At 49.2% G+C, this 23,476-nt stretch overlaps 1 long non-coding RNA gene across 1 annotated transcript in view; it reads left to right on the plus strand.

Moving 5' to 3' along the window:
* LOC119156933 overlaps window positions 1-22,509 on the plus strand; it is a 30,546-nt gene extending 8,037 nt beyond the window's left edge. Inside the window, exon 2 of the long non-coding RNA XR_005107320.1 lies at window positions 543-22,509. This is a non-coding gene — a long non-coding RNA (uncharacterized LOC119156933). The remainder of the gene's footprint in view (window positions 1-542) is intronic.
* Window positions 22,510-23,476: the final 967 nt, after the last annotated feature.

Raw genomic sequence — 23,476 nt, forward strand, 5'->3', positions numbered from 1 at the left:
AAGAAAATTTAAAAAACCCAAGTTGTTCCACCAGAGCTGGTCTCCTGGAGCTTATAAACACGAGTGAGGTTAGAGAGGGGCAGGAGAGATGGGGAAACAGGGTCCTGATCCTGCCAAGAGCGGTGGGCAGAGAAACTGAGCGGAGCTGCTGGAGGGGACTGAGGCAAGCAGGGAAAAAACAAATTCCTGGCCAGCCAGGCCTGCCTGCAGGGAGAGGGGTCGTCAGAGCCCTTTGAGAAGGAAGACCTTGGTCCTGCAGGCGGGGGGCACATCTCCGCAGGCATCGTGCAACCCCCTCCTGACTCCTGGTGCCTTTGAAAAATCTTCTAAGTAACGCACCAGCGCAGCAGATGCTCCTCATCCTGCGGCGTGTCAGAAACCTTGGCTCTGTCAAAGCCTCGGGTTGGTGGGTTTTTTTGTGGATCTTAATGCATCTGCTTTCTAAGCTTCTCTCCATTTACAAACCTGCGTAGGTTGTCGCTCGTGTTGCTTTACTATTTTTTACTATTTGCCTATTTTCGTTTCCCTGCCTCGTCTAACAGCCTTGTTCCCTCACGGTGATGTACCCCGGTCTCCGTCTGCCGCTCCTCAGCAGCACGTGGCCCTGCCTGTGCTCCCCGCTGCCATCGCCGGTGTCTGCTGCCTCCTCGGACAGATATCTCTGACTGACCTGACAGCTCCGTAGCATCTTGCCGCATTCCCCAGTTGAAATAATCCCCCCACACCCTGTCAGGTTTCCGCACCAGCGGCCCTGCTGCAGTTTAATTACGGCAAAGCCCCTCCTTGCGGTGGACACTTTTGCTTACCAGCAGATCTCCCTTAAGCCTCATCATCTGAAGCACTTCTCTATGTCCACTCCTCCTCCACTGGCTACCCAGGGGGAATGAGCAAACCCTGGATTTATGGTTCCTCTAAGGGTACCTGTGTGGGATCCCCGACACCCAGGGGAGCACCCAGGTGCATCTGCTCATCAAACCAAGACTGGTCTTCTCCTGGGAAATGATGCTTTTTCTCCAAACCCTGGCTTTGCTTTAGGCTCAGTGCATCGAGATTTAGCTCTTGTATCTGTGCTGGGGGCTGCAAATGGCTCTATGGCTATTGCACAGGCTGGAGTCCGTGTTCGGTTCCAAAAAAAAAAAGTAGAGCTAGTGATGGCTCTGCAGCTGGAACAGCAGCCAGGATACCCAATTACTATTTCTTTCTCTCCATCGAGCTTGTGACAACAACATTTGTGAAAAATTAAGAGGGCAATGCTCTTCCCCACTTACAGGAGGAATGAGAGCTTATCTGCCACAGGCTTCCAGATGTCATTTTATATTTTCTATAAAAATTTATAGGGAGCCCAGCTGGCCCTAGAGACACAGTTTGAGGAGCAAACAGCGAATTGCCACTTGGCAGAGGCAGCCGTGCAGCACGAGCCAGCGGTGCCGCAGCCTGTGTGACAGCACGCTGCCTTTCCCCAGCTGGGGGGCCACGGCCAAAGCAACGCTGGCACCGGCCGAAGGCTCTGCCCTGCGCGGGGCTGGAGGGGGCTCAGCCTGCCATCCAGCAGGCAGCAGCAGGGCGGCAGTTTGGCAGCGGGATGGGCTCCTGTGAGCAGTGGGGAGGGGGATGAGCCCCCCGAGCTGCTACTGCTCGCCTGCTTTCTGCCCTCCTCACGGCTGCTGCTGGATCTGGTACTCCTCCAGCAACCCCCAGCACTGCAAAACGCATAGGAGCAGAGAGGGTAGCAGGATTGGCCCCTTCTCCGACTTTGTTTCGCATTTTCAGGAACATAAATTGCCATGGTTACCAAAGCCTGGGCTCCTCATTAGCAACATTTGCTCTCGATGTCAGATTAACGAAGTTGTTTCTTCCCAGCTCTGGTGGGTGCTGAGGCTGTTCCAGCGCCTCTCGCCAGCACTTCACCTGCAACTCGCCACCCGCCTGCGGGAAGGGAAAGCAGCCACGGGGACTTGGCACCACCGTGGAAAGGTGGCAGCAGGACCAGGGGTGCAGGCTGCTTTCCAGAGCCCATTCCGCCCCGCTTCCCCCAGACCCCAATTATATCCACCCGTATCGCATAGCTGCCCCTTACCGAGCTGCAAGAACATAGCAGCTTTCATTTTCCCTCACGCACATTACTGGCAGTGGTGTCTTTGAAAGCACAAAACGTATCTGCTGCTCGTATCATCACTCGGCGATGACTACGCAACATCAATGCTATGGCCGATGTGCCTTTTTGACCCTCTCTCTCTTTCTCTCCGAAGAGGAGCTATTTAAAGCATCATATTGAACCATTTCATCTGTCCACAGAGGAACTTTGAGTGCTCCTGATACCTTCCAGCGCTTGCTGGTGCCAGCTATGGAAATGCTACCTGCGTGCTCCTGCCTGCAAGGAGGGGACAACTGCAGGGCTCACCCGCTCAGTGGCAGGGAGAGGAGCGCGCCGATGGACGGCGTGCCTGGGAACAGGCTCGGCAGCCCCGGGATGCTAACGGGGGAAGAAATGTCAGCTCCTGCCAGAAACTCTGGACCTGACCAAATGACATCAGCATGTACATCGTTACCCTGGTGATGTAATGTCATCAGGCTACTCCCCGACGGCGCGTAATCTCCTGTCACTAGGACAACACTGAAAGAAAGCATACCTGCACCAATACCTCCTCGTTTACCCAGACCTACCTAATCCCAGAGAAGCAAGTTAATAACATACATCAGCTCAGTATCTGCTCGTTTTTTATTAAACTCTGCACATAACTTCTATATTATTTTTGTCCTTGCCAACTCAAGCTGCCCTGCTTTCAGAGCCGGCGAGGACGTGCTTGCAGGAGATGTTTCATGAACAAACCTCAGGCTAAAACTTACTCGCTCTCACTATCTGATGAATTCCTATGAATAATGAAAACATTTGTTTAAAAAATAAAAAAATCCCAAAGTCAGATCGCAAGCATTTTGTGCACAGAACAGGCTGAGAGCAATTGACCAAACGATTTATAACAGGTCACTCGAGTGGCTCCTTTGGTGAGCATCTCCTCCTGGCACCCAGCAGCTCCCAGTGCTCCCGGGGCCCTTCCCACCAGTGCCTGGCACGGTGTCCGCACGAACACTTGCCCATATCTCTATCGTCCTGCTATGGATGAACGGCCTTTTTCTTACCCCACTGTGGCTTAATAAGCTTCTCCAGTGAGTGGAGATGTGTAAACAGTGGTATCAGTTTTTCTGTCTGACCTGCAGTACAAAATTGTTTTCCTGCTTGTGAAGGAAATCTTCAGAGCAGAGCTGGGGATACACGAAGGCAGCCCCATGTAGACCATAAATAAACATATATAAGTGCAAACACTCTTTTATTTTGCATGCCTGAAAGCTAGAAATAATGTCTGATGCTCAGAAGAAAGGAAATATTTAGTTAAGAGAAAAAGAGAGCTGTAAGAAGGCAAGATAAACACTATATATTTATTTTTTATGGCATAAATGGAAAGCCCGCGCTTTCAGCTTTGCTGAATTATTTTATAGCATATCTCTGGCAGAAATCAAAAAAACCTGCTCGCATCCAGCCACTCAATTATTGCACCTCGCTCCTCAGTGTGCCAAAATGACATCTTAAGAACTGGCAGCAAGATTTGCCTCTGCGCTCTCCCCTTGCACGCAGGAAGGCTGCTCCGCCATGCTCAAAGGTGTCGGGAGATTTTGCAGCTTAGGTCAAAGGATGTTAATAAAGCACTTGAGCCTCCATATGGTATTTTGGCACTAAAATGTCAGCTGCTTTTCAGACACTGTACTTTAATCATTTCAGACAGGCCCCTTTTAAATGGTTTGTTTAGTTTGCTTAGAGAATAATATTTGTTATTTGGTTTTCAGAATGACTAATAAATGAACTGTCTTTGCTCGGGGAGAATAATGCCACTTAAGCAAAACCTAGTACTGCAGTTCAGAGCTATTTAATAAGAAATACCTGTCAGTGTCAGAATATATTTACTGTGCATTAGCTTTGAAGAATTGCAGAATTAGTTTTCCCCTTGCTAAGTTTACTTTATGTAAAATGTAACACATGAACTGTGAATATGTGGACAGCAAACAGACTGTATCAATGAATTCAGACTCCCCCGGAAAATGCTGACAGTGGCAAGAGAAACACCTCCTAACAGACACAACTGACACCATCAAAAGCGAAACGTGTGACAGCTGCCAAGGAGCCGCAGCCTCCTGCCTCCCTTCCCTTGTTTAAAAAACAAAATCAAATCCAAAATAACACGCTGTAGTCTATTTATCCTCTTGTTTAATCCGCTGGGAAAGCATCAGCATAATTAAATGCTTTTAACCTTTGGGTCTGAACTGGCGATCAGGTGGTAGTGGAAGGAAAACCGCGCTGCAGGGAGTGGGGGCTCTGCGTGGCCACCAAGCCTGGCACAGCAGCACCCAGCGCAGCCACCCGCTGCCCGGGGATGCGGCACCCACTGCCGAGCATCCTCCTCCCCGGTGCCACAGAGCACCGGCCCACCAGGACAGACCCATGTGTGGGGAAGAAGCAGCTCTTCTGCCCAGCTCCGGAGCTGCGAGCAGGGAGTTTTGCTCAACCCCGCCGCAGCCGCACCATTTCTATTATTCATGCGACTTGGTGCTTCCTTTCACGACCCAGGTACCGTCTCGGACTCTCCAGCCATCTGGGGCAGCTAGCTGGGAGGCTGGCGGTAGGTTGTGTGAAGCAGCAAGTTATTTACTTAGAAACTGTCTCTGTGGCATCTTGACCATCTGGAAAGAATATGGAAATGAGACTTTTAGCGAGATGGAGCTTCTCAGTTGATAAATTAACCAGGTATCTCCAGAAGTAGGCATGGCTGATAAAAGCATGCGTTTCCAAGCACATCCCAACTCGCACACACATATATAGGTGTGAGCATAAGCAATTTCCCATCTCGCCCACACATCTGGGGTCCTAAGTCACACTCCTGCAAAGCTGCCTGGATTTCTAGGCAAACAAAGCCCAACTTCCAGCCATAAAAATCCACGTGCGATGACGCGAGGCGGCAGGCAGGGCTGGATTGCAGCGCTGTGCCACCAAAGCCCTGCTGGCACCACCAAACCTGCCCCATGGGGACCGTGCCCAGTCCTGTAGGGAGGGCAGGGCTGCGAGCACCCTGCTGGGGTGGCACGGGAGGCTGGTCGGCAGGAGCTCCTCACCCCACCGTACCAAAGGTGAGGTGCCAGCGTGCGCTCTGGCACAGCACAGGGCACGCTTACCCGTGCCCCAAAGCTGCGGCAGCAAGAGCCCCGGTGCAGCGGGGGAATAACGCGTGCAGCCTGGCACACATGCAGGCACCTCTCGGCTGTTATGCCAGCCTCTTACTAATCAAAATCTCACACTGGGCGGGAGCGGATCATTTGCTGATTGCCAGGAGAGCTCCCAGGAACAGGGGGCAGCGGGACAGAAATTACAGCCGTCCTCCGAGCACTGTAATTTGTACTGGAGCTAGACGGCTCTCCCAAGCACCCCAAGACAGGACAATTAAGGCTGGCTTCCAGCCAGATGCAGGTTGCTGGGATCAGAGCACCGAGCCCCAAATTAAGCACTGCGAGAACTGAGCCGGGAGACTCTACAGAAGAAGTGTGTGAAATAGCAAAGTCCCTGGAACAGCCACCCTGCCTTTCAAATGCAAATGCCATCTCAGGGAAAGTGGTTTGTTCTGAGAGCCTCTGAGTGCTGACTTCTAATCATCTGAGCAGAGAAAATACACCCAGGAATAAGAATATGGAGAAAAGCCTCCGGGGACTGGCTGGGAGCAGGTCAGTGGCACAGGGAAACGCTCCCACCAGCTGAGCCAGCCCAGGGGCGCGGGTTCAGCTCAGCACAGCACAGCACAGCACCACTCTGCGGGCGCAGTGGCCTGGCGTTCATTTGCACACCCCTGCCACGCTGCGCACGGCGTAAAGTCACCTCCTGCCAAGGCAGCCCTCCACCTGCTAACGAAGTGTAAAATGTCCCAAAAGCAGCTGGTGTCTCTGGTCCCTGTTCCTCTTTCAACACCGCGTACGAAAAGCAATATACAGCAGTGGTCAAACATCACCCACACTCCCAGTGCCCCAACGAGACTTTTTTGCCCGATGCAAAACTGGATTGATAGTTGGCAATCCAATTATAAACATATAAAATTAATAATATACCTGAAAAATGAGCAAAGGATCTAGAAAAAGCAATATCCTACCTTGCCAGCCTTGTGATAACCTCCACTGGGGGTGAGGGTGTTGCTAAATTCCCCAAAAACTCTTCAGTTTGCCAAAATCTCCCTTCATCTCATGGGTTTAGCATCACCCAGGTGCCCTCCCACCCCAGGATGTCTCCTGCAGATTTTTAAAAGGGAGCTATGGGTACGGCGGAACTGGAGGTTGTGTCTTGCTGCACCTGTGTGAGCCCGTGCTCCCTTACGTGGGCATCAGGCAGCTGGATGCCTCCAGCCCCTGGTGCCTGAGAAGACGAGACCCAGCATGAGCTTCTGAAGTACCTCGAGGGGGCTGGAGCTGCCTCAGCAGAGCACGGAGCAGGGAGCAGTATCCCAGGGTGACCCGTACAGGGCAGGGGACTCTTCTGGTGAAGTCCTGCCGAGCCCAAGCTCTGCTGGCCATCAGGATATGAGCAGTTCCCTCACTTCAGGCTCATCGTGGTCTGAAGACCTCCTCCGTACTGGCACTGGCGATTCCTGTGTGCCGAGGGGCAGCACGAGAGCAGCAGCTCAGCACCTGTCCCCTGAGCCTGTGCTGCAGCTACAGCAGACCACTGAAATTTGTAACACTTCTCTTAAAATAAGGGGGTTTCTGCCTCTATACGTAGGAATACATCGAGGCAGGTGTGCCCAGACGGCTCTGGGAAACCCACGCGACCTCAGAGTGGGATTTACTGGTTATGATACTGTGTAAACATGTATATATTTTAAAGCCTGTGATCCTCTTCTGTTAACTGACTAGAAAAGGCGATGCATTAAAGCAGAACTAAGATCTGAGAAACTGTCAGATGGTCTTGTGCACTTGTGGGGCTTGAAGCTGGAGCTGGCAGTGGTGCAGCCCTCCGGGTCCCGAGCCGGCGGCTCTCCGGGCAGACTCGTCCCAAACTCACAGCCCACTGCAGCAGCTGAGCAATATGGGGCCACAAACGCCTCTTCAGAAGGGAACAGCTTGAGAAGCTGATCCCGGGTCCTGCGCTGTGTCCTCTGAGTAACAACTCGGGCAGTGTCAGATTTTGCCGTTGCTGGAGTTTCCCCAAATGATTAAAGTCAGGGGGACACCGTCCAGTGCCGGGCTCCAGCCGCCTCTGTACCTACCAGTGCCCTGAATTTTTTCAGGAGCAGGAAGAGTCTGAGATGAGACCCTCTCCCCTTTCACCACAGGATCACGGGCAGCAGCGCTCATTTCTGAGGAACAAGCGCCCTTTTCTACAGCACTCCTTAGGCTGAACTCCCAAGGCATTTGGAAACCCTGTAAAGGCAGAAATTAGCCTGGGTTTCTAGAAAGACAGCAGAGTGTCTAATGCTTTTAAGCAGCTTTTCAGAGGCAGAAAAGATCTTCAAAATGTTTTGACTTCCAGTTTGGAGAGAAACATTTTTTTTTTCTTTGAAATTAGCCTAATTAAAGGATCACAAAATTAATTAAAACACAAAATGAAATGCAGCGCTTTGCATCAGGTCGAATGAAATGTTTTAGCATGCTTTAAAATGAAATCAGAGATGGTTTTCATGTTGATTAAAGAAACCTCCCTCTCCGTCCCCAAGCTCTGGAAAACACCGATCCAAAGAAAATCCTCCTCTCCCAAATGTGCCCATCCCAGCTTGCAGCGGGGTACAGCTCTCCTTGCCCCCAAATGTCAGGGACCAGAGACTTCGTGTTTGACACTCGGCTCTCACCAAAGACACTTTGGCTGGATATTTTAAAGCGCTCCTACTTGGTGGCAGCAGCTTGTGTAAAATTAGCAGCACCCCTAATTGGGAAGGGGGGGGGGTGGGCTCTGCCTGGCAGAAATGGCACCGCTGGCCCCCAGCGCAGCAGGGGCTGCCCGCTGCCACTCCCCATAGCCATCACTGTCAGCGGCGGGCTCCTGGCCACAGCTAAACTATCTGCCTGGTTAAATATAGCAAGTCCCAAAATGTCAGGAGTTTTGAAGGCAGCTGCAAAGTGGTGGCGCAAGGACAGCAGGGCTGGGTGTCAGGGACTCTGAAACAGCCTCTGGCCATGGGCTGAGTCCCTCTGACCTACCATACCGGTGCAACACCTCAGCCTTAATTGCCTCCGATGTGGCCTCATCCTGCTCCCCGGCAGAGCTGCTGACACAGCCTGTGTAGCTCTTGGCACCAGAAAACACATTTTCCTCCGACACCAAAAATTTCAGTTCACTGCAAACATCAAGAGAGCGGCTTGTGATTAAACAGTTGGGGTTTTACAGCATCCCGAGGATGTAAAGCACTATTTAAGTGATAACTATTTTTACTGTTGTTATTTATTACATGGGGCTCGTCGGCGCTGGGCTCCGGCCCCCACCACACGGCAGGTGTTCCCGGCAGGAAAAGCTGGTGGTGAGCCTCAGGCGAGCACCAGGAAAGCAGGTGGCTGTGGTCCTCCTGCTCCTTCCACGGGCTCCCGAAGGCAAAAATCACAGGGGGGATGTTCTGGCCCTAGGGAGGGTGGTTAAGCCCAGACCGTCAGAGGCATTTGGGTTGCTAAAGCCATGGGGGAGCCAAGGGCTGCTTCCCCGCAGTAAGCACCAAAACACTGCTCGCGTCTGGAGGGGTGCATCCCTACGGAGTGGGGTGAGGCACAGTCAGATGATTCTTTTTAGGGAGATGCTCCATTTTTCTCCACCCATCCTGCGATCTAGCCAAGCACAGGCAGCTCTGCTTGTCCCATAGGGCCAGGAGCAGGACTGCAACCCCCAGCCCCCAGTGCCCATGCCAGGGCTGAGGCTCACAGCTGCAGCAGGTTCAGGTTTTACGGCTCCCCACCGGCTGCGCCCTTTGCTGCCAGACATTACCTCCTCGGGCAGGCTGGTGGGCAGTGTCCCAGCAGGGCAGCTGCCAAAGTGAGATCTGCACGGAGGCATGGAGGGGCCGGCACATACATTGTCTTCCCTGCAGCCGGCTGGCTGGGCTGCAAACCAGCTGCAGCAGTTGTGAAACCTTCTTTGGGCACCGAATAACGTTCTGCAATATTGCTCATGCATTGCTGCAGCACTCGGGGTCATTAAATGTGGAGAAGCCGACACTCCCCTCGTGATGCCACCACGATGCCACAATGCCACCGTGAACACCACGTGGACACAGACACTCCACCGTCATAGCAGAGCCCTGTCCCTCACGCACAGCCGTGCATCCTCCTCCCCAAATGGGATGCTCTCTGGGATGTGCTGCAAAAGCCAGAGAACAGCTAAGCCAAAGCACCCCTCTCCAGAAAGCTTCCAAGGGGTTAAGAGGCTGTGCACACCCGCTCTCCCCACTGCTTTTCCGACCACCTCCTCCTCCTCCTCGAAAAAGGCAAACAAAGAGGCTCTCCTAACACTACCTCTGCCTGCCATAATGGCATTAGGGGAAGGGTGGAAAGAGATCCTAGCTCTCTGCTCACATTTAAGCATACAAAACCAAACAAAACAAAAAAAAAAAAAGGGAAAAGTTAAAGCCATCTGAAAGTGCCTCCCTCTCTCCCAGAAGAGTGATAAAGGCTTTTTGGCAGAGCGAGGTGGTGTTTATTTTGGTTTGTGTTGTGTTGCTGCTCTGACCCCCTCAGCTGTTAGCCGGCAAGCTTGACAGCCTGATTGTTTTTACTGGACTGCACCAGAGTTTTTTGCTTTGCAAAAGTGATCTGGGAGCAGTTTGCACCGATTGCTTCAGAGGGCTCTGACCGGGGACCATCGGCTTGTCCTGCACCGTGCCCCGTGTCTCAGGCGGGACCGCAGCCGGGGCTCAGCCCGCAGCTGGTTTAAATCATCACTTTCTTCCCATTTCACTGCACAAGGCAGCGCTTGAAGATTTTCCTTTCTATTCTGCTGAAATGTGAGTCTAATTAGATGATAACAAGGCTCTGACATTTTCTAATCGTAATCCTATCCGTGCAAGGGGACGTTATTAAAACGATTAAAATTATTGATAAAGGGGAGGAAGGACGCTCAGTCACAGCGCTCAGTATTTGGCCCGTGGTGTGGGAGGGGGAGGACAGGCCGGGGTCTGTCCCCTGGGATAAAGCCACTGCTGTCCCCGAGGGCCTGCCACTCTCTAAACACTTGCTTAAGTAACACAACGCCTCCCACCAAGGTGGAGCCTCCTATCATGACCAGGACAAGAAAGGTGGTTTTGGTGACAGAAGGTGGACCCAGCCTTCAGGGAGAACAACCAAAGCACGGCTCCATCAGACCTGAGGCTGGTAAGGAGGCAGCTGGACCCAGCATCTTCCACACCCATGTGTGCTCACATAGCAGTCCCAGTGCAAACATCACCACTTCACATGACGTGGCTCTTAGATCCTTTTAGATCCCAAAAGGGGGAAGGGGTTTTGTTCTATGGGATGAGCATGGGGGATGAGCAATCGGGCTTTCACCTGCTCAAATGAAATTAAAGGGCACCACGCTCCCGTTCACAAGGTGAGCAGCACTTTTTAAAGCCAGGCACCTCTCTACAGGCAAGAGTCAGAAACAGAGATGGAGAAGTCTAGAGGGCTAAAGTTTCCACAAAGTGATGGTAAACGGGGCAAGGTTTTACCTTTACTGCCTTTGGAACCCTCCAAGGCAACTGCCTGCTCCGAGCCGGGGACAGGCACGCCATGTCCCACAGCCCCGCGCTCCCAAGCCAGCCCCCGCGCACCCGGTGGTGCGCCACGGGAGGACATCCCAGCCATCCCGCCTAGAGCCCACCTCGCAGTCCTTGAACACCAGGGCCAGATCCACCACCACACATCGCGGCGGTCCCCAAGTCTGCATCGCTTCTGCAGGATCCCATTGTTTTGCCTGCGGGATCCTTCCCTTCGCAGGGCTCCGTGCCCAGCTCCACATCGGCCCTGTCTGGCGTGAAGGCAGGCAGCTCCGAGCCAGTTTTCTGCTCCGGAAACCTCGGGAATCTCCTTTGGTGTTTCCCAGAATAGCCCCAAGGCTCCTCTAATTTCCTACAGCTGCCGCACACCAGCACAGCAGTGAGCCGGCTCCTCCCGAAGCATCCCCCTTGGGGGTGGCAGGGATGTCGGTGGCACAGCCCCAGGAGCCGGGGGATTCCTCATCCCTGGGGAAGCCCCTGCATCTGCAGAGAACCACCAAAGCAATACCCACCTCGAGGGCCCGAGAACCGCGGGCTGCCTGTCAGCCAAGTCACCGGGGCACAGCCTGCAGGCTCCAGCGCCAGCCCTCCGCACTCCCCAGGGGCAGGGCAAACACACAGCCCTTCCTGTCCCCGTTCACACGTATCCCCGCAGCTCACGTGCTCTTGAGGATAAAACAGAGCTGGAATTTTCCCAGCAGTTGGTGACGCCCGGATTGACTGCCTGAAACACCGGCAGCCCTGCTCAGTGTGGCTACCTCCAGCTGAGGGGCATCAGTCCTGGAGGAGCACGCTGCCAGAGGCAGGCGGCTGGGTCAGGGCAGCCGGTACGTGCCGAAGTCCAGGGCACTGAAGATTTGCACCAGTCTGCACGCGGGGCCAAACCACCAACACACAGAGGGCCCAAGACAGCAGCGAGCCACAGTGCTTCTCAAAGAGAGAGGTCCTCCAGAACTAGCAAACCATTTGCAGAGAACAATTTATTCATCCAATTTACACCTTATTTCTCTTCACAAGCAGATCATAGTCTCCATGAAATTGCTCATTGCTAGAAATTATGCAGCAAATATTTCAGGATATGTATCTCCAGCAAATTGCCTGCTGCCAGTGCTATTTCCCTATTCACAGTCGGAAATCTGAACTGTTTTGATAGGACATACAGCTTCCATAGCATGGCTCGTTCCTTGTCACGGAGGCATGGTGCTCTCCCAGCCTGGCACCAACAAGCACCGCTTCTTAGCTTATAAATAAAAAGCTCACAACAGAATCAACCTTACAGTGCAAATATTCATGATTATGAATTTGAAAATCACTTCCTATGAATAAGCCTGCACAGTTTGCATTAAAATATGCTGCTTCAGCATCATTCCTGACAGTGTGCATGTTTGCTAGAACAGCCACAGAGAGCAAACCTGAAAAGGTCAGGAAGAGAAAGCGAACAAGTTTATTGAGAAATTGAAACATATGTTTGGTGCTGGTTTAAAAAAAAAAATCTGCTGCAAATACATGGATGGTGTCTCTGTCAGAGACTGTACCATGCAAAGCTCGCTATACGGGGACAGAGGTCTCAGCTAATTGAAAAACTGATTAATTTTTATACCTACCAACTTTGATATTTTGAAGGTTTTAATTTCTCTTTAAAATGATGAAGATTTCTTTGAAAAAGATTTACAATTCATATTGGAAACCCACAAAGGAGGTTTTAAGACTCTACCTTCTTATTTTAATAAAAGGTAGTTTAGATTATTTTTTTCTTGGAAATATCTTCATTAAATAGAAGAGGAACTAAAGGGCATGGTAATATAATTCACAGATGATACTAAATTAGGATATATTGTACATGGCAGTGTGGACTGAGAAATAATACAAAGGGCCCCAGAGAGATTGGAAACCTGGGTAGAAAATAAATGAGATTCAATTTGGAAAAATGCCGTCGATGCCTCTGGGGAAAATAATTTGAAACATGCGGAAACCTGGGAAGCAGGAATGGCTAACAGGGAGTTTAAAACAATAACAGTGAGAAAATTGGTCTGCAAAGCATTATGGACCCCCTCTAATGCCCACTGGAGCCAGCCAAGAGGCTCCTGCTCACTGCTGCAAGGCCCTGGGGACGGTCACCGCCGTGACCACCAAGAGCCACAAGCAGAAACACGACCGAGAGCAGGCTCGTCACCACAGTCCTGGGCAGTACCGTGCCAAAACCCCAGTGGGGTGACCAAACCATACGGAGGTGACCGGGGAGAGGACCAGAGCAGGGTAATGCAAATGACTGACTGGGGGGAAAGCCCAGGGCTGGGAGCTGTATCTGGACATGGAGGCACAGGAGGGGAGGATGCTCTGTGGGACCATGACGAAGGTGAGGGGCAGTGGGGCAAAAGACACACAAGCTAGACTTTGACCCACCACCTCAGAGGATGCCCCAGCAGTGAGGACCAAAAGCACAAAGAGCTTTTTGACAGTACAAAGCTCTGCAGACGCATGCATTCCTGCATGCAACCCTATTCTGGGAGGAGATGGGCTGGGAGCCAGGAGGTCCCTACCTTACTCAGGTGTTTCCTCTTCTCTCTGGTTTTCCTCCAAACCTACATATGTTTATCAGAGCTGCAGAGAAGGAAGAAAACAGGAGCACAGAACAAGTGTGAGCACAAGAGAGAAGGCGAAGCAGGGGCAGGAGCAGCCTGGCCCTCACAGGACATGCACTCAGGTTAGTGTTGTCACCAAGGGAGGAGTTGGACCAAAGCTGGATGTTCACACCTCTGTCCCGACTCACAGCAGCTCCAGTCTCGCCAGCAGATGATACCATCAGGTGCTGTTACAAGTTCAGAGAAGAAAAGCTGTCTCTAATTTCACCCAGTTCTGGGGCTGGGACGGACTCACCCCCTCTGCCCAGGAGGGCAGGCAACAGTAACGTTACTGGCTCACCATCCTCGTTTCCCAAGGACCCTTTCCTCCAGAGACACCATGGCTGGCAACTAACTCGGTCCTTGCCGATTAGGGCAGGGGGTTGGACGCATCACCCTGAAACCACCAAAAGCACCGTTTCACACAGCCCCATTGGAAAGGTGCTTTACAGGAGAAATGCCTTTGAGCAGCTGACCTGATCCAAGCAAGGAATTGGCTTAATTTACAGCCAAATGCAAACACTCCGCTGGGCTGGACCTGTAAAATTTGGACATCCCCATGGGATGGATCACCCCTTATTCCCTCTCCCCTCCACAAACACTGCTTCCTCCATCTCTTGGGATCACAGTTTTGAGAAAATGGAGAGGGTTAGGCCTTCTCACCCACTTTTGGTCCCTGCTTGGAGGGCTGCAAGAACGGGCTCCGATCCCTGCAGCACCTCCACGGCCGGGGGGATGGTTGCAGCCCCATGCCCACTACCTTCCTGTGGGTCAGCTACCAAACACCGGGGTCCTGCCTGGCTGTGCAATGCCTGAACCACAACGGCCCCAACCCTCACACTCAGAGTTGCACCAGGTCAGCCTATTTGCAGGATGACAACTGATATTTTTTTTATTTTTTTTTTTAAAGCGTTGGGTACTATTTCTCCAGGGCACTCAGAGCTCTGCTCACCCGTCCTCCTGTATTCAAGAAACCATCTAAGCCTATATATTCCAGATGATAAACCCTACCTAGCAATTTTCTCCTTTTCATTAAAATTATTTACACCAGAAGAACTTAAAACAAAAATCGATTTCAGAAGAAACAAGGAGGAACAGACCAAGGACTCCTGCTTTCCGCTGCTATTTTTTAGCTTCTGAAAGTCACGCACTACGTTTATGAACTTGAGCATCACATATATATTTTAAAAGGTAATAGCACAAACACTTGTTACAGTATCCATCATTTTTTCTTGACCTTAGAAAAAATAGAGCTCGTCAGGTAACAGCATTTCTGACATTTTGAAGTTGTTTTCTTTCACCTTTGGGACAGAAATAAAATCTTTAAGCATTCTGTTGAATGAGCTTTCAGAAGTGGGGCTATGGAGACACCTAACCAAACGCAATGTTTTTGCTTAGATAAGGCTGAAACGATAAGAGACTTTCCACCAACTCTAAAATCAAATTCTCATTTTAATTCTAATAAGACTTACCATTTCCCCAGAGCATTTCAAATTAAATACAATTCTTCTTTTCCCCCAGAAGAAAACTGGCACTGGGGTGGGGCTCAGGATGGTTTTGAGAGTCCTCCCTAGATCAGAGGGAACTTGTTTTCTCTCTTCCAGGACTACTGATTTTTACACACATCTCAAACGGCTTATATCTAGCTCTCACAAGAGGGGTCCTTGAGAATGAAAGATGTGGACATATGACTGGCTCTGGAAGTCCCTGGGAAACACCAGAGAGGAGGTTTGAAGAGGCATTTTCCTGCACACCAGGACTGCCACAGCACACTGGCTCTCCGCTTGACGCCGAGCTTCAGCCAGCAAACGCTTAAAGCTGCAGCTGAGGGCAAGAGGGAAACAAGGCGATCTCAGGAACCGTGCCACGTACAGCACAGCCGCAACAGCTCACAGCCTTCGCTGCCTTCTCTCAGGTCATGGACAACTAGATTTTCTTAAAAAAGGCTAACTCACGTGATTCGAGTCAAACATTCACGTGTCATTTTTTAAAAATAACCCATTTCTGAAGCTGAATGCAACAGCATTCACCAAAGCAAAAACTTAAGCGTAATCTATTACCTATATAAATAAGAGATTCGCTGCCTTTGCTTCTCAGTTGTCACTGTTTCATGCACGCAGGATTTTTAACAGGTTACAAAACCAGAAAGCAGAAATCCTTCACTTTAGAATACAGCTAACACTTTGGTTACCCAAGTACATTGTGTCCCACACTAAAACATCACAGCAGTCTTTAGATTGGAAAAACTATTGATTTATGTACTCCAGTGTAAATATCCACACGTTTTGTCATACAAAAAGCTCATTTCCTAATGCCAAGAGTTTCCAGCCCAGCTACCAAGCGTAGGGCAAGGTGATTTTCAGCCAGCCCAGAAGGAACAGGGGAACCAGGGACTCTTCCCGTCCTTGCTCACCCAGCAAATCTGAGCGCACTACAGAAGGACAAGAGCTACAAATTCTAGCATTTCAGAGGAAAAAAAAGCCACACAAACCATTTCAAAAAGCCTTAAGTACTAAACCAGTAGATGTAAGCCCTTGGTCTCGCAGAAGTGACTTTCGGAAATCCTCTCCATGGCTATAGAAGCCCTGGACACCCAATGAAAAGCGGCCTGTTGTGACTAGAATCCATCACATTCATTACCTCCTACTCAATCACTCAAAAATGCAAAACGTGGTTTGACAAAGCTTCGTTTCTGTATTTAACCACTTTTAAAAGTATATTGTTTATTTTAATTGCATACAATTCTTCATCCAAGTGCAGTTCAACAAAATTCAAGTTAAAAAACATCTAAAGGTTATGTTCACTTTTAATAAAGTGAAAACCCCTAAGGTTTTGAATGCAAAAATTGAACTATGCAGTTGTTTAAATGAGCATTCCTTTACCATATCATCCTCCTTGGTAAGCAGTGGTGCCATATTTAATGCAAGCAGCTATATTCGGTTGCAAATCATGTTTTAGCAATTACATTACACAGCAAGAATGAACAGCTCTGTAGTTTTTAATAAAATACACATGAGAAACAGGATCTTCAATTTGCATTTATTTTTATCTTGCTCATCCATGAAAAGTCATGTTCAAAAGCTACTTCGTCTTGTCTTTTCATCAGAGCAAAGGGAGGGTATGCTTGAGCCCAGTGTGGCTCCAGCATCAGGTGAGACAACTGTCCTGCCCAGCTCAGCACCGAGTTGCATCAGGAGGTCTCACCTCAGACGTTACACCGCCGCCGTTTGTGATGGGAAGGACACAGCAATGCTGCAAGCCGAGAAGCAGCCTTGAAATTTGGGGCTGGAAGGTACTTACAGCAAGTAAGTCCCTAGAAGGGCTGGCAAGTGGCAGTACCACCTTCCTCGGAGGGCAGCACCCTGCCCTCAGACCGTTTTGTCTCTGTCACCTCCAGTGGGTGCAGCGGTTCCCAGCCTAGCAGGTTCCTGCAGCTTTACACACCAGGGGCCTGGCACCTATGGAGATGCCAGCTACACCCAGAGACCTCGCTGTCTTCCTTCTTGGCGTGTCCCATGGACAAACCAAGTATTGCTGGCACTGAAACGAGCCTGTAAAGCCAAAATTGCTCTCCTCATTTTAAAGCCTACCAAAGGCTCCAATTCCCATTAGCAACAGACAGGCATCTCATACGTGTTTCGGCCCTTGACTGACTGACCCGATCATTAATGCTAAGAGGAGGAGGAAGGGAGAGAAGGGCAGAAGGATGTAAAATAACAGGGCTACCTGGGAAACAAATGAACTAATTGCCATCAAAACACCCAAGTGACGGGTAGTAGCTCACCGCTGTCCAGAGCGCCTTGCTCTCCTGCTGCCTCTGAGCTTGGTCAGATGCTGGAAAGGATCCCCACGTCCACACACTTAGCTCCTGCTCCAGGACAGCTCACCAACCCTGCTCCAGCTACCCCACACAGCGAGTACAGTACTTTAACATTTTCTGGTAAAGATGATAAGCCAAGTCAATAACCTGAGGAGGGAGCACGGAGCTCACAACCAACAGTATGCTCAAGGTCAGCGTGCTCAGCATTCTCCCAACGGGCTCTTTGAAGTTTTCCAGACCAAAGCCTTCTCTAGACCCAGAACTTCACCAACCAGGATGAGGATGCTGCTGGTCTGTCAACCCAAGAAAACCTATCAGCAAAGCAGACAGAATAAAAAGGATACAAGGGCAAAGCCAGCGCAGTTCACTTTCCGTCCACTGCGTGGATTAGCATAATTAATGAAGTATTTAGAAGCTTTTAGACTAGGAAGCAATGCCACCTAGTGAACAGGACGGCATGTGGCAGAGCGGGGACACCTGAAGGTGGGTGCCAGGGTGGGGTGTGGGTGCTGCGAGCTCCCAGTGCTGCCGTGGGGCTCAGCCGCCGAGCCGAGCAGCGTGTGCAAGCACTCACCAGGTACCCCACCTTCTGCACCCCCGTCTCACCAGCTACGCAAACCCAAGTTCAAAGACATTTTAAATGATGAATTATTTAAAGAAAAATGCATTTTCAGTAGGTCTTGAATTTAAATTTTCCTGCAACAAGACCTTTTAAAGCTGGAAAATATACAGCTCAAAAATGACAGATGGCTTTAAAATTAGAGATCAGATTATATGGGAATTTATAAAGGTATTGCGGAGAAAAAGCAGCACTGAATGTTACTATATTTAGGATAAAGCCTGAGCAGACACCAGCAATTAAATAAAAATTCCAAAAAATTCACGGCCCAGAGGCTGTCACAGTGTTCAGCGGTGGCTGACAGCCACAGCACAGCCCCAACTGCCTAACAGAGGGCAATTGGTTCCCATTCCTGCTCTGAACCATTTTCCATTAAAAGATCCAAATTGTGAGCAAGTCAGACTCGCCACACAAGATATTTGATGCAGCAGTTTTTTGGCGTTTTGGGTTTTTTTTTTTCCCCCTACACAAATTCCTGGCTTTGTTTAGTTATTTGCAAAACCATGTCAAGTTATAAGCACATGACCACAAATCAGACAGAAGTTGCTACTGATGTGGTTTCTCCCCCTCCCCCCCTGCCTCAGCATTTGCTGTAGTAATAGTTATAAAAATAACAGCCATGATCTATGGTAGGGCAGCAGTTTGATCAGAGTAAAGACTTCTGGTATGCAGGACTCCTCTACCAAAAAATGTTTCGGCCAATTTGTAAAATTGATGGGACTCGGGAGTAATCACGCCGGAGCCAAACACTTACACGTTTGACACAGAGGGATTTTCAGTGGGTTTGATGGCGGGTGGAGGTGGGGGGTGGGGATTTGGTTTAACATACACATTCTTTATGCAAGTGCAGTGCAGACTTTGCTGAGGAACGTGCGAGACTGCAACAACCAACGTGGCAGGCAACACGCAACCAGAAGCCATCATGGCTTGGTGAATCCATGAGCCAGGAGCTGGAGCCACAGCAGCACACGCTGTTCTGCTGGTCCTGGCGTGACATCTGGTGGCCAAAAAGCACCCCGGGAAAAACCACCTGATTCAGGGTACCCCACAGCCACAGGAAAGGCCACGAGCTACAGCCCTGCCAAGAACTTCCTCAGGACCTAAATGCTCGGTTTCTAACATATGTCCTGGTAAAATGATCAAACAGTGATTTTGGGAAGTGAACTGGTATGCTCCCGGCTTTCTAAGTAGCACTGATCCCCTCAAAATACATCCCAGCCTCTTCTCAAGACTAGGGCATCCTGTCTGGGGACAATCAAGTGCCTACAAGAATCCTATAAGTGGCCATAAATTTAAGGCACTGCATTTCATTAGCCTAAAGTTCTTAAGCATCTTTTAGCTACATTTATGTTCTAAAGAAAAAAAGCATTCATCTGAAGGGTGATCCACCAGAGGACAAACCCCAAAACTCTACCAAAAATTCTGCCCTGAAGTCTCTTTTCTGCCCATTAACAGCAGCGTTTAAAGATTGCCTTCCTCTGCTAATTGCGGGAGAGACAGAAGCATTTCAGTATGCAAAACTGAAAGCAGATCTCCAAGACAATTCTCCTGAATGAGACGGGCCTACACTTATTGAAGATATACCTTAAAACTTCTCCACACCTCAGACACCTTTAAGAAAAACAAAACAAAACACCCACCCCAAACAAGCCGGGAACTGAAAGGTGAGCCGGAATCTACTTAATTTGTAAGAGCCTTCAGGCATCTGCAGCAGAGCAGAAGCACGCTTGTCTGCTTTTCAATAGGCTGGAGCTGTCAGAGATGCTGAGGATAAATTGTCAAGCCCCAACTGTCCTAAACAAACGTGATGCTCAGCTGAATGCTGCGGAGGGAGTTTCTTCCTTTGCTGCAGTCGCTGCCTCATTAAGTTGATCTAAAATGCACGGGCTTGAAGGAAGACACAGCGTCCCTATGTGCACAGCAGAGCAATCACCCCTGCAGAAGGCATCTCTTCCCCACGTTTCTCTCCCACTCATCCCAAAGGCCTCCATAAACAGGATGGCTTCTTGGCTGTATCAAGCTCATGTACCATCAACACGACCTGACCCACATTACCTAGTGAATTGCATCTTATTTGAGGCTCAGTTTCTCCCCTGCCCTTCCTCCCACAACACACTGATCACACGGCAGTGCAAACAGATCCCCCCCATGGATTTTCGATCCCTTCTCCTCTCAGCCACTTCCCAAAGTTGCCGGTAAAGAGCCCCAGGTAAGGTTTGCAGCTTCAAGAAAGTGCCGCATTAGGGGAGATGAGTTACCAGTGATGCTGAAATCAAACAGAAGAATTAAGAATAAGAACTCATCGGAATTTTAGGCAGGAGTTGGAGCCGCTTCGCACATGTTCCACTTACTTGTGTTGAGAGACAACAAACCAGTTGATTTCTCAAGATATTTCACTCAGTTTGCAACAGTTTTTAGCTCTGTAGTTTGTAATATTACATGCTCTGAAAACAAAATTCCATCCCCAGATCCTTCTAGTTGGTTACTCATAAAATCCGTTAAGATCAGGCACAAGCAAACCAGACTCATCTCCTTCCCTCCCAGCACCTATTACATATAAATAGTAATTATTGTTCCTGGCAAGGCTCTAGTGTCTCTTATGATTCTGTACTTTAACGATCCGATTTCTTAGTACTTTCCACCAAAGAATATATTTAACAAGCATCCACGTTTCCTCCTCCATGATAGGATTTTTAAATTATGAATGTAATAAAGACAATGATGTTGCCAGTCTCATGATTAACAGCTTAAAGAGACACTCGCTAAGCCTTCATTCCCCATTATAACAAATTCACAAGCCATATAGCTTTGTAAAATTCAGCAAAGACAAGATTTAACTCTATAGTTACACAGCTAAATCAACAAGCAATACAAGAAGGGCATTAATTTAGTTTGATCTAGAAAAGCAATTTAAATCCTACCTGCCCTGTTGACAGATTGGTGTTTTTTAAATGCCACCTTAGTAGAAAAAGTCTAATGCAACATTTCCACCCTTATTTATGCAATATGTGACATCTCCAATCTTGTATGTTGTCACAGCTCAAACCACAGTAAGTTATATCACTGTGATGCTACGGAACAAAGAGCATCATTAGCGTACCGTTCAGAGTTATTGAACTAATCAACTGGAGAGGCTTCTCCTAATAACACAAGTCCCCAAACAAGCTGCTATAAACAACCCCTCAACCATCACATCGGTTGCTTTTAAAATTAAAATGAAACCAAACCACTGAAAGAAAATCGGGTTTATGGTAAAACTCAGTTTTATTACTTCACAGGAACAGGAGCTTCATTCGATGCAAGAATACACCCACAAAACACAGTTGTTGCTCGGTGGAGTCAAGTCTATGTCACTGCCCAAGGTTTAAATTTCCACATGTACTTGAATAAATGCTACAGTAGATAACACCAATCAAAACCCTGACAAAGTAAAGATAGGTTAAGCATTATGCTAGAGATTCAACACAAGCCAGCAACTCTTTGCAAGCCTGTCTGGCTCTGTGATCAGTGCAAGTGAAGCATTCAAAATATCACCTTCACACTCAAGAGGGCCAGGTAAGAACAGAGCAGCAGCACGTCAGATAGCACAGAGGTCCAGCCTCCATCCTGCCAGTATCTAACAGCTCAGCACAGGCATCTCTCTACTTACCTTGCAGAATCAAGGCCATGTTTTGCATTTTTTGATTGGTATCAGCCGCGCAGTCATTTTAGACTATAGACTAAAGCAAACAAAATGGAAACTAATAATTCCTTTCCAATCGTGTTTAAGGTTTATCACAACTCAGGTAGCTTCACTGTGTCATGGGCGAGATGGAGGCCTCACCAGGTCTGGGACTATTTGTCTAAATCGGTACAGCAAGACAACCTCTTTGGAACAAGTAGTGAAATTTAAGTATCAGCCAAACCAGTTCAGAGTGATTTATAAAATTCTGAATATCACATTAATGGAATTGCTAACAGCCATAACTACAGCCACATAAATGTGCCTCCCATAATAAAAACACTCTACACAGTTCTGAATGTTTTAAGAACTGGTAAAGTAACTACAGATTATGGAGTCCATCTCCTTTAAGGCATCAAAGACATTCTCAAGGAGGAGTTAATTAGTCCAGTTTCACAGGATACACCATTACAGAGGCTGAGATTCTGACTGCCTGTGATTAATTTGAACCCTGCACCAACATACTTTGCTTACATTAGCTCTGTTTTCAATTTCCCCTCCTTTTTTTTCTCAGCGGCCTCTCACTGGTGTGTTCACAGCTGGAGACTCAAGTGTAACCCCTCTGAGCTGCCCCATAACCAACTGGAACACTTGTCAGCAAACCTCTAGACGACAAGAAAGCACATAAGTACTTTCCAACATGCATGTTTCCCCACCCTGTTCCCCAGTTCACAAGGCAGCAGATTTAAATGCAAGCCCCTCTCCCCTCTAACGATCTGGTACACATATGCACTTGCTTCAAAGCATCCGTGTTCCTGTCAAACACAAAGTTCACAGAAATACCGTGCTTTTACTGGTGCCACCAGTAAAGGGATCACGACTAAAGGCTTCTCCCAACCTCTTAAATAGAGGAAGATGGATTCCTACCAAACAGTAGCAGGCACCAAGCTTCAGGAAAGGACTACCTGTGGTCCAGCGCTCCAGCACGTTCCCATGCAGTGCAAAATAGCCCTCAATGAGGCAATTTCCACCAAAAAAAAAGGGTGTCCCAGGCTGGTACACTGTCACAGCACACCTTTCAAACTTCCTTACCAAACAGTTCAAGTTTTGAAAATAAAGGCAACGCACTTACGCAGCTCCCTTTCTGTATTTTGCTCCCTTTCTGCAGGGAGTCTTGCTTGAGGATACAGCTTCATCTGCACACATCCAAAGTGGGCACTGCTTTCAGGTCTCCTCCTAGCCACCCAACTCTCCCTCTTCACTCATGCGGGTATACACATTCCTGACAAGTTACACTGACGGAGGTGAGAACTCCTCTGTCCGCTGGGTTAGTTTCAGCCTGGATCACTTCAGCTGGTACCACAGGGCAGCAAGAGGATCTGGACCACTCATGTGACACAGCAGCGCACAGAAGACGAGAACAGCAGCAGTGGCTTACATGTTCTACGCTAGCACGTGAGAAACACCATCCCAAGTTTCAATTTTCACGGAAGTCACCCTCCGCGCTGCTCACAGTCATTCGCACCGCGAAGGTGCTGCTGTTTGTATCAGTAACACTTCAGGGAAACACAAACCACGTGCTGTGGGGTGCTGTGCACCATCCGATGGGCAAACGTATGTTTAGCCCATCTGGATCTTAAGGCTCTTTCTGATTCAGTAAGTTCCTTGTTTAAATTACTGAACCAAGTGCTTAAGGCCTTCCTTATCTTGCTAAATTAAGCCAGTCCTTGCCAGCTGCCAACAAGGGGAAGTGGGATCACACAAGGACACTGCAGGACCTTCTGTAGCACAGCATGCACACATTTCCACTGCTTGGTCTGACGGCGCTTGGCCCTCCCTCACTTCTCCCTGCTCCGTCCCATAATCTAGGAGGGATCTGCACCTGGTTTAGCTCAAGGCTGAATTAATTTGCAAGACAGGGAAGTCAAAGGGGTTTTCCTTCATCAGAAGTCAGGGCTACGGACAGACACAAACTGAGACTGTGCAACAGATGACATT

The sequence above is a fragment of the Falco rusticolus genome, chromosome 13 (genome assembly GCF_015220075.1).
Source record: "Falco rusticolus isolate bFalRus1 chromosome 13, bFalRus1.pri, whole genome shotgun sequence".
NCBI lineage: Eukaryota > Metazoa > Chordata > Aves > Falconiformes > Falconidae > Falco > Falco rusticolus.